Source organism: Dasypus novemcinctus, chromosome 10 (assembly GCF_030445035.2).
Source record: "Dasypus novemcinctus isolate mDasNov1 chromosome 10, mDasNov1.1.hap2, whole genome shotgun sequence".
Classification (NCBI taxonomy): domain Eukaryota; kingdom Metazoa; phylum Chordata; class Mammalia; order Cingulata; family Dasypodidae; genus Dasypus; species Dasypus novemcinctus.
The window spans coordinates 123,393,072-123,405,420 of record NC_080682.1 but is presented as its reverse complement, the minus strand read 5'-3'; the positions used below and the strand labels follow the sequence as shown (position 1 = coordinate 123,405,420).

At 38.9% G+C, this 12,349-nt stretch overlaps 1 protein-coding gene across 7 annotated transcripts in view; it reads left to right on the top strand.

Annotated features, from left to right (window-relative positions):
• Positions 1-12,349, top strand: part of NOX4 (NADPH oxidase 4) — a 214,511-nt gene that overhangs the window by 161,858 nt on the left and 40,304 nt on the right. The gene's annotated exons all lie outside the window — the stretch shown is intronic.

The following is a 12,349-nucleotide window of genomic DNA, read 5'->3' as shown; positions in this document are numbered from 1 at the left end:
TCTGTGCAGTAAAGTGACTGGTGACTAAAGCCCATAAATGTCCTTGTATTACAGGTAGCCCAGTGCTTGCTTGACCAAACAACTGGGCACATTTACCTGACCCAGTTGACACATTAGCCTAACCATCATACCCATTGATACTTATAAAGAGCTCCTTCAATTCAATAAAAAAATTAACTTTGAAAGAGGAAATGGACACGCTGTGAAAGACAATTTTTCAAGGAGCAAGTCATAACAGTAATCAGATAAATGTTAATTGAAATAAATATAATATATTTCACCTATCAAATTTACAAAATTTTCTTTATTGATAATTTTCCTCACTAGTGAGGATACAGAATATTGAAATTTTACACTCAAGGATATGTATGCAGGATTCTTTAGGAGACTGCAACTTGATTTGACTTAGGAAATCAGAAAATTCATGTGGAAGTGGTAAGGTCTTCAGATCTGTAACATAAAGGTTAAGTAGGAGCTTTCTAGGCAGAGAAGGAGGGGAAGGTCAACGAGCACTGCAGGGTCCGGAGTGTAAAAGCATGGTGTCGTTAGAGAACAATGCGATGCTAATATAGCTGGGCTTAGCTTCCTAGGAGCAGTATTAGCATATACAGCTGCGAAATATGTAGGTGCTAGCTTTTGTTTTATTTAAAGAACTTTGAACATCAAGTCAAAGAAATTGGACTTTGTAATTTTCAGGAGACTGGGAATCCCTTTTCCAGTGACTAAACTCATAAACACTGTACAGCAGTGACTCCCCATTAATATTGAGTTCTGTCGTCTTTCATTGGAAATGAAGATCTTGAGGTTATCATAGTTGGGGAAGCATCCTCAAGAAAGGGGAATCTGTGCTGGCCCATAAGTCATGTACAGGTTCCCTAGTTAGGGGAGCAAAAGAGTCCTGGCAGTGGGGGAAGCATATGAAACAAAAATTAGATGGGTCTTGCACACCGATATTCATAATGGCATTACTCACAATTGCCAAAAGATGAAGTGTCCATCAATTGATGAATCCATAAATAAAATGTATCAACATACAGTGGAATATTATTCGGCCTTTAAAAAGGAATCAAGTTCTGGTACATGGGACAACATGGATGAACCTTGAGGATACAATGTTGAGTGAAATAAAAGACACAAAAGGACAAATATTGTGTGATTTCACTGATTTGAAATAATTAGCATTAGCAAACTTAGAGTCAGAATCTAAAATATAAGTTATCAGAGGAAGGGATGGGGTTAGGGAATGAGGAGTTAATGCTTAAGTTGTACAGAGTTTCTATTTGGGTTGGTAGTAAAGTTTTGGTAATGAATGGCGTTGATGGTAGTGCAACATTGTGAACATAATAGCACTGAATTTTAAATGTGAATATGTTTAAAATGGGAAATTTTAGGTTGTATGTATGTTACAGGAATAAAACTAAAAAAAAAAAAGACTATCCTACAAACAATGAATTAGAGTTAATAGTACAATTATAAAAATATTCTTTCATGATTTGTAACAAAGGTACCACATTAATGCAACATGTTAATAATATAGGGTATTATATTGAAACTTTGTATTTTATGCATGATTTTTCTGTAAGCCTACAACTTCTCTAAAAAAATGGGCAAAAAAAATTCGATGGGTCAGGGCAAACCCAGTTGTTGTCCATTGAAGTAGCTTAACAAAGGAAATGAATTCATAGGTTTGCTTTTGAGATAAATCTCTGTTTTGATCCACATATCCCATAAATTTGGTGTTTGGCTGCCATAGTTGGTTTTGGTAGGTTCCGATGGACCATGTATTGTATGTCATTAATTTTGTTTCCACAGGGTTTTAGGTTAGAACTTCACAAAATCATAAAGAAAATCTCCAGTTTCTTTGCATTTTGAATAAAAATTGTTCTTCCTTGAATATGTGCTGGGGGTATTCAGACTTTTTGCAAAAAGCAGGAACTGAATTACTGTCAAACTTGGCCTTGTCACTTCAAGATGTTTCTTTTGTCAAATGCCTACATTGTTTTAAAAAGTGTGTTTGCCATGACAAATGAAAATATAACATTCCCCTAAAAAGATTGTGAAAAACTTAGTAGCAATAATGCCCATCCAAAAGTGTCTCTGCTATTTGCTTTCACTTCCTTTGGACCTGTGCCCCAAACTCCCCATCAGTTTTTGTTGTAGTTTAGTCTCAGTGTCATTAACAGATAAATTTTGTATTTTATATAAAATAATGCATCTTTATATTTAGAAGAAAGCCAGTTATAAACATTGAGGCACTGATGTATTTAGAGGTCAAGACATAAGTTTGCAATTCTTTCAAAAGCTGCATTTGACTTTTTGTGTTTAATAGTCTATTTAACAAGTAGAAGCCCAAATAATGAGTATCACAGGAATATTCTTCATCACTATGCTTCCTCTGAAAAGAAGAGGACCCATTAAATAATTTTCCTTTGTTTAATACTACATTGTCTACCTTCAAACCTTACAATGTTGAAAAATACCAAGTATCAAAGCATGTGGATTATTTCGGATCCTCCTGTCATCCTTAGGCAAAAATAAAGGAAGGGAGGAGAAAAAAAGGAGGATAGTGTTTTCTCTGCAGAGAGGGTATGATGCTGAGGAAAACCACTAGCCTGTGAGGTTTTGAATTGCTGGTTTATTTTAATCCCCCATGACAGGGGGCCCCTCAGACTTTCTGGATTTTAGTTTCTTCCCCTACAACATAAAACTTTGTGGGAGTTGTTTGTCATTTCTCAGCTTATTGCTGATATGAAACTTTATAATTCTCTTCAGATAGATTCCAGATTATGGGTAATTTAATTTCACATGAAGTGGGAATGATAACAGCTAATTTTGGTATAGTTGAGCAAAGCTCACAGGAATACTTGGACGATACATCCAAGCACAGTATTTTTCATGAAGCTTTCCTTTCTATTCTCCTATTCGAGTTCTTCAAGTATTAGCCTAGGTTTGTATATATGTTGTGCTGTAGAGTCTCATCTCTGGAATTTGGTGAATGGGCTTGCTTATGTTTTTCCTTGTATAAGAAAATTAGGTGATTCCTTCTTTATATTCCTTTGACATTGCTCTTAATATTTCTGTAGAAGGTAGTTTTATATAACCAAGAATTTGCAGCTGATTTTTCTTTCTTCAGTCCATTTCCATTTGAATTTTATCACAAGCAGATTTGAGTATATCTTTAATGAGGCAGTATTCTGGCTCTGCAACTAGATTTCCTGATTTATCTAAAGCAGTATTAATTGAATGCTTTGATGTTGCTTTGAAAGCACTATTTTAAATAGCAGCTATTGTTATTCAATACCGAGTTGCCATGGTAATAAAGAACATTCCTTTGCTTTAAACACTTATCAGAAAAGCAGATTTATAGTCTACATTTTTCTAGTTGGTGTGGATGTACTCTAGATCTGCCTTTAGCCCTCATTTTTGAAGTAATTTGTTTTTCTAAGATTAGTGTGCATATTTCTATTCCTAACTGAAATAAAACATCAAGTTTTGACAACTATTAATTTTTTTTTCATTCCTAAGAGGAAAGCTCTTCTTTCCCTCAAGTCATTTTGTAATTTGCCTTCTAAATCCTTTCTGAAGTAGCTTTAATGGCATTCCAATTATTTTGCTGTATTGGCATTTCCTTGTGATAAACTGCGCTGCCCTTGAGGATAAGAATTTGTTTATTTTTAGTGTGTGACAAATAATAGGAACTCAATAAATGTCGAGTGTGAAAAAAATGAATAAACTATGATTTAAGAGATAAAATTCACTCTACTCAAAATGTCAGTCTTACTCCTTATTCCAAATACTCCTCTATTAGAGATTGTGGAATATAGGAGATAGAGCAGAAATTTCAGCAAAAATATTCACCTCATCCTTTCCCATTGCACAAAAGGACTTACTGATTCGTTAGTTTATTTCATTTTTTATGAAAAATTCTGTGCTGCTTTTGTTGTTTCTCACCAGTCTACCCAAGGAAAGTTGCTGTTCTAATCTATTTATTTGTAATTTATATACATTTTGACTACAAGTCTCCCTTACTAGGCACTTCAGTTTTTTTGAGAGCCTAACTTGGTGTCTGACCTATAGTACCTGGTCAATAAATGCCCATTGGAAAAAAAAATAGTTTCTTAGCCATTGTATGTTTATTAGTACGCCCGAAGTGTTGTGGGGGAGTTAACTTGTCCCTGCGCTGTCAGGCAGCATTGTGTGTGCGTGTGTGATGTGCGCATGCAATGTGCGCATGCGTGTTTCTGCGTCGTGCGCTGTCTTCCTCAGAAGGCCCGGATGTGGACAGCTGCGCCAGCGGTAGTGTAGGGATGTGACTGAAGCTACCCTGGAAGGCTTGTTTGTGCGCGATAGCGGGCGCATCCATGGCCGCTGCTACCCTGTGTAAAATGATTACTCTTAGATAACTCCTACTAAAAAGTCAAAGAGTGGCATAGAGGTCGAGTGAAAAAAAAATGTCCCTCTTCCCTTTCATACCAAATCCTAACTTTTCTACTCTTGGGTGTGCAGGTTTATAGGCTTCTTAGATACCTTCCAGAAGAGAGGTTCTTAACCCTTTCTGTTCCATGGACCCCCATTGGCCGGGTGGAAACCATGGACCCCTTTTCAGAATGTAGTGGGGCAGATAGTTTCACTACACTCAACATTGGCATGTCTTTAACTTAAATTTTAGGATTATTCAAAATTACATTTTACAACTTTCCCATAATTTTATTACTTGATAACCTAACATGGTTCAACATCTATTCAAATGGTCACTTTCAGCAAACATTTAGAAATTCGAGTTTTGCCACAGCGTCATCAAACCATCTCCACCATCCTTTCCAAACTTTTTGTAGGCAGTTATTCACTGCACTCAGAACATACTACATCAACATAAAAATCATACAGAGTCCGTACTATACCGTGTCTTATTTGATAAATATGTCATACGTGCACCACTACGTCCCCACAAGAATAATGGTTTCTTTAAATTTTCAATTCAAGCATATGGGGCCCCCTAAGTCTTCCCACAAACTCCTTGGGGGTGCATGGACCCCTGGTTAAGAACCCCTGTTCTAGAGAAAGTTTTAGAAGACATTAGAATATTGGAGTAAATTAATTATGCATGACAGTTAACAACTCCCTAAGTAGATTCCAAGGAGGCTTCTTTCACCAAGGCTTTGAGAAAAACATTGGTGAAAAGCATGCCAGGATCTTTGAAAAACTCCATGTGGCCATTTGCAGGCTGTGAATGACAGCGAGAGAAGCCACTATTGAATTGGGCTCCTTGAACTTTGTGGGGATGGTGGGGTCCCAGAGAGCCTGAGGCCAACAGGTAGCGCTTGGCTGAAAGAGTCCAGATGGTGTGGCCACCATCATGGGCAGCATAGCTAGGAGAGTTATCAGCATGGATTGACCTGTGGAGATCTCTGGTGTTGACTAAGTAAGACCATGGTGTCCTTAAGATTCAAGAGATGGACCTCCTGTTAAAGTCTAATTTGCGCAAATGAAAGGAAAGCTCTGGAATTGGAGAACAGAGGCAGGAATTGAATCATTGCAATAGAGATCCAGTTCCAAGACTTGAGCCAGTTCAGAGATTCTGAGACCCCTTAATGAAGGAATGGCCAGATCCCCTTGTTGAGAAAGGACCATTCTACATGTCAGAAATTAAACTGTAATATCATCCTCATATCCTTTCCCAACAACTACTTGGAAGGGTGAATATGCATGGGAGAAAGGGAAATGCCCCGTCTTTTAAGGACTGAAAATTGGCTCTAAGCTAATATTTTCTGAGGAATCAAAATATTCCTATAGGTGGCCCTTAAGAAAAGTGGCTTCCCTCTCAACAAGAAGCACCATCCCCAAATCCTCAAGATTGAGGAATGAACAAACTATAAGAGGGAATTTCTATTATAGACTTATGATTATTCTAGTAATGGAAGAACTTGTAAGTTTGATATAAAGACAGTGGCCACTAGAGGTTCTGAGGGAAGGGAGAAGGAAGAATAGTTGTAATATGGGGCATTTTTGGGACATTGGAATTGTGCTGAATGACATTGCAATGACAGATACAAGCCACTGTACATTTTGTTAAAACATATATAATTGTATAATTGAATGGTGCAAACTGTAAGCCATAATATAAGCTATAGACAGTGGTTAGTGGCAGTACTTCAGTATGTGTTCATCAAGTGTAACAAGTGTACCACACTAATGAAAGATGTTATTAATAGGGAAGAATGTGAGTGGGGAGAGTGTGGGGTATGTGGGAATCCCCTATATTTTCAATATAACATTTCTGTAATCTAAAACTCCTTTAAAAATAAAGAAAAAAAGAGAAGTGGCTTAAGGGTGATAACTACAGTTTTGGCTTGAGTCTTTGTCACCATGGGCACAGTGGACCCCTAATCCACCCCATGGTAATTCACCAATTCCAGAATGAATGATTGGAACAAACATCACAGCCACTGTCAGAATCCTCTTCTCTCTATAATCTCTCTTCTTTTCCGGCTTTTAGCTTATAAGTACTTTCAGGTAGAAAGTAACCTTTCTCCTGTTATCTTCCATTTCATTGCTAGTCTTAAATTTACCTCTTCGTCTATGCCATTGTTTCTTGTTTAACTCAAATAGTTGGAAATTATTCTTCAGTATTTGTAGGAAAAAAATGTTAAAGTATAAGTGTTCACATATCTCATCCCCAGCTCCTACCATCTAAGCAGAATTGGGTCATTACCAGCTTAGTTTCTCCCCTCCAATTCATCTTTTAAAGAGAAGAATGTCTTTGGGAAATATTATTGGGTCTTTGTGGTACAGTGTCAAGGGGGTGGGTAGAAAATGACTAAATAGAGAAGTGAGAAAGAGGGATTTTTTTGAAAGGGACTGAGTTTCATTTAACAAAAACAATAACATTGAAGGTAGAGGAAGGACAGGTTAGGAAAAGAGAAATGAAATATGTATCTATCCTTCCTAAGCTAAGAATATGAACTAGGGACCTTCTAACAAAAAAGCCACCTTCCAGTAGAGTCTGCTGAGAGAGATGGTCAGTGGGAGAAGGGGCGTTATGGAGAGTTTAAAATGTTTGTGGACATTCCCTAATTCTAACCCACTTTTTCATCTGTTAATGTTTTCTAAACACCCCTCTATCATTAGAATTGCCTTATTTTTTTTTTATAGAGACATTTGGATCCCAGTTATATTCAAGTTACATTTTTTCCACACATTGGCCACCTATTACAGCTTCTGTATATTTATGTGATAAATTGTCATCATTGGATGTAGTTTTCAGAAAATAATGAATAGCTGTTGTGGTAGATGCACATCAGCAGTATCACCTCAAGTGTTTTCATATGTTCACTGAAATCACCATGTCCTCCAGGGTGGATGGAAAAAAATATTGATGAATGCTCAAGTTACTTATTCATCATCAACTTTCTTGAAAGAGGAAAAAAATAGTATTTACCTTTTTATTGAGCATAACCTTTTTATTTAGCTTGTTGCTGTGAAATGATTTATTTCACACTATAGTGAATGACAAAACCATGACAGCAGGAGTGTTCCGGCTACTCCGATATGTCAGGGAAGGCCGTTTAGTTTCTGTATCCTTTACATAAATCACATAAACCTAAACTGCATTGTCTACAATCCCCCTGAGCCCATCACCTGAAGCCCTGATGGCTCTGTACTGCCTGCTAGTGCAGCACAGGTACGGCATGGCCTGACTGGTAGACCAGGCGGCCAGCAGGGGCAGGCACTGCTTTCTCCCACCATTGCCCTAGACTGGATGGTGTTTCTTGTCCCAAGGTCCTTGGTTCTGACAGCACTTGGTGAGCCCCTGCTCTCACAATGGAGAGGACTGGAAAAAGAGAGGTTGTTTATCACTGATCTTTCTTCTGCCCTTACACATGTACATGCATCCCGCCCTACAGTAGCAGAGATGATGCCAGAAGCTCAGTACAAAGTGGAGGTCTTTCACACCTGTTCATTACCACCGGTGCTGAGGAGTTGGTGACTGTGAAATGCTCACGAAGGATCAGCACCTATGACAGGAAGGGGACCCAAGTGGAACTGGGGAGAGGAAGAAGATGAACCAGCACACAGGCCTGACACAGGTCACGTTGATGGAGAACTCTGGAACACTTGCTGCGCATCATGGTGACCTGCGTAGGGCTGACACATGATTCCCTGCTTGGTCCTCAGGTGGGAGCTGTTCAGGGGAAGGCATTGCCCCGAGGAGGGGCCCTGGGCAGTGGAAGCTGGCCCCGCTGGAGCTGATGGCTGGAGGCTGCCTGCCACCGTGCTCTCCAAGGCTGGGCAGCGAGTCCTTCCTTAAAGGTGATTTGGAGGGGTCCCTCTCCATCATAAGCACAGCACCCCAGGTTATTTTAACAGTAGTATTTAATTTTTAAAAATTAAAAAAAAAATCTGAACTGAAAACTAAGTGGAGGGAAGCAGATGGGGCTTAAGTGATAGAGCTTCCACCTATCGTATGGGAGGACCCTGGTTCGATCCGTGGGACCTCCTGGTGAAAAAGAGGGAGAGAAAGCATGCCTCCACAGCAAGCCAATGCCCGCACGAGTGCCTGCACGGTGAGCCAGTGCCCACACAAGTGAGTCACACAGCAAGATGATGACACAGTAAAACAGGGGAGAGCCAAGGTGCAGTGCAGTAGAGAACTGGAACTGAGGTGGCGCAGTTGATGGAACCTGTCTCCACTTCAGAGGTCTCCAGGATTGAATCCTGGTGAATCCTAGAGGAGAGAAAGTGAGAAGAGAAGACAACACAGACAGCAAAAACAGCAGGGCGGGGCGGGGGGGGGGGAGGAAATAAATAAATAAATAAGAAGAAACTAAACTAAATGGAGCAGGATGCTGGGACAGCAAACAGAAGCCAGAACTAGCCCCATCAAACCATCACAGAGTCAGGCTTTCGCCCTAGCAGTGACTTTTACAAGATTACCTGCCATATGTTCTTTAAAAGACCCAGATTGAAAAGTAGCATAAAGAACCCTGGATTCATCTGCCTCCTTTGTTGGCTGAGAAAAGGAGTGCACAGAGGCCGCTGACAACCACAGAAGCGGACAAAGAAGAAGACGGAGATGCAGCAAATACACAGAGAACAGACAACTGGGGGGTGAGGGGGAAGGGGAGAGAAATAAACAAATCTTAAAAAAATAAAACATATGGTGAAACAATTTGTGAACTTTAATGAATATAATAAAAATGAGATTTAACTAAGACATACTTTTAAGAATCTATGTATACTTTGTACATATGTGAAATTATTTTTTTTTAAGATTTATTTTATTTATTCATTCTCAGCCCCCTCATTCTTTGTTCTTACTGTCTACTTTCTGTGTCCATTCGCTCTGTGCTCTGTGTCTCATCATCTTCTCATTAGGAGGCACCAGGAACCAGACCTGGAACCTCCCATGTGGGAGAGAGGCGTAAATTCACTTGAGCCACCTCAGCTCTCTGCTTTGTTGTGTCTCTCATTGTCTTTCCTCTTTCTGTCTCCTTGTTGCATCATCTTGTTGTGCCATCTTGTTGCATCAGCTTCCCATGCCTGCCCATCGCGCTAGCTTGCTGTCTCGCTCATCTTCTCCAGGAGGCCCTGGGAACCGAGCCTGGGACATCCCATGTGGTAGGTAGGAGTTCAATCCTTTGAGCCACATCCATTTCCCTGTGAAATTATTTTTTATTCTACAGTCATGACAGTTACCCGAGGGTCCTCGCATTCACATGGTATTCCTTGCCTTTAGGATATTGTTTTTCAGATGAAATAAGGCTCCAAATTTAGGGCTATTCATTATAGCGTCTTCATTGTTTGCATAGTATTACAAGTGATCTCTTTTCTGCTGCTTTTGTTTTGTTTTGTTTTCAGTCTTAGGAATACAATATCATCTCCAGGGATTTACTTTCAGACTTACAATCAAATGTTCTTTGCAGTTTTATAACCAAGGGAAAAGCTATTGCTGAGGAATTGTTGTATTATAGAATGCTTTTTTTTTTTGGCATTAGGAATTCTGATTTTTTATTGCTTTTCAATAAGTTTGGGAGTCTGTATTAGTTAGGGTTATCCAGAGAAAAAGAACCAATACATATATGCAATATTAAGAGATTTATTATGGGAATGGCTCAAGCGGTTGTGGGGATTGACAGCTCTGAATTCTGCATTAGGGCAGGTCGCAAATTGGGAACTCAGATAATGTATTCCCCAGGAGACGCTGACTAGCTGAAGCAGTGATAGGAATTCTTTCTGATCTCTGAAATATCAGTTTAAGATCTCCCAACTGGTTGGATGGGGAGATTCCTCTCATTACTGAAGGCAATGTTGATTGTAGATGTGAAGAGCCGTAGAAAAAACCCACTGGAGATTTTCATCTATCCACGAAATACCCCCATAGTGACAATCAAGCTAATGCTTGCTTGACCAAACAACTGGACACCATAGCCTAAGACCAAAACTGGCCACAAAATTAACCATCACAGATTCATTCAGTAAAACTTTTAAGTTACACTTTTAGCACCCAAGAAATATCATATCCACTATAGCTGTTTGATCAGACACTTCTTTTCTCTTTGCTGTTGGGTTTTGGTTTCATTTTTCAACACCATTTCTAGAAAAGGGCTAACTGGGAAAGAAGAAACACTACAAATCACTAATATTAAATGGGATGCTACATACATTGGGAGGTACATAAAGCCAGCACTAAATATCCATCAGAAGATGGTACTAGGCATTTCATTTTGTGAGTAAAATCAGCTTATGTCAGTAAATAGTGTGCTTTCATTTAGAAAAAAATATGTGAGCCCAAATTAAAGAAAAGTATAATTAAAAGGGAAAATGAAATAGTACTCTTCTGGAATTTGTAGACTGCAGCACAGAGGCATCTCTATTTTTGAACTTTCTTCTTTCCTTCCCAAGCAAAGTTTAAGAACTCTCAGAGTGTTGTAAACAAAAAGCAGAGTAGTAGTCAGTTAAATGTTGCTGGTTCAATGTGTTTTAATAAGTATGAACATAGATAAAATCCATATACTTCTATATTGTGACAGTGTGCTCACAAGTAATTTAACACCTAGCTATACAGTCATTGGAAATGGTGATTGTTATCAAGTATTGATTTTCAGTATTTCGTGGAAATTGTGTACCTTTAGTTAGTGGTGGATTGCCTGCATCCTAAAGTTTCAGCTTCGTCCACTGTCTCAACCTGGTGGTATGACTCCGTTGAGACTGAAGTGTAGGTCTCTTACTTTTCATGATTATATGATCACTTGCCTCTTCCAAGAGTTGTTATGCAATAAATATTTATCTAGCACTTTAATATGTATTAGATAATATTCTGTATCCTGGGAGCACAATACCATGGACTTTGAGGAAAATCAGGGAAGGAGAGAAAAGTGCAAACAACAACAAAAACAGCATGATAAATGTTGTGCGAGTGCAATCGAGAGAGGATTCTGAGTGAACAGTAGGGACACCAATTCTGGATTTGGCAGGTGGAGGTGAGGAAAGTATTATGAGAGAGAGACCAAGGGAGTCTCTTTAGAGGGATGACTCTAAAAGCAGTGACCACCCTGACCTGGTACTATGGGATCAGTATTAGAGTGATAGATTACTCTCTGCAAAGCAGGCAGTTACACAATGCAATATAACATGCCCGAGGTAAAACTAAAGATCCCTCATGCATCTGCCCTTGTTTTCTTCCCTTCCCTTCCTTCTTTCTTGCCTTCCTGCCTGCCTTCTGAACTTCATATGCACAGAACTTGATCAGCCACATTCTTGGTTCATGGCCTGTTGTTACCATTGGACTTTCATGACCCTCATTCATTAATTAATGCATACTACTATAATAAATACATTGGAAACATTAACAATTACTTACATCTACCTTTTTGCTTCTCCCCTTTTTTTTCCCATACTGCTCACCAAAGATAGCCAATTTCCTGAGTTGTGTGCATGAGCCCTTTTGTGTGTGCATGTGTGTGTTCGATTTGTTTCAAATAAAATGTACCAAAAGAATAAATTTCTTAGCTTAGTTGTTTTTTTAACTCAATTCAAATGATATGCTAATAAATATAATAGGCTGCTTTTTTTACCATGTTTTAGGCATACCTGAGGGAGGTCCTTCAGTTTCATGTCCCTGTATTATTCCTTTCCATTTTGTGAATACACAATAATGTATCCATTTTCCTATCAATGGACAATTGTGTGTTTCCATTGATTTTGCTATGAACAGTGCTGCTATGAACATCCTCTTACTTGTTACCTAAAACACATACACATTTGAAAGTTTCTGCAGGGTGAAAACTGGAAATGGAAATGTTGGTTCAGAGTATGCAAAAGTTAGCTTAAAAGATGACATCAAGTTGTT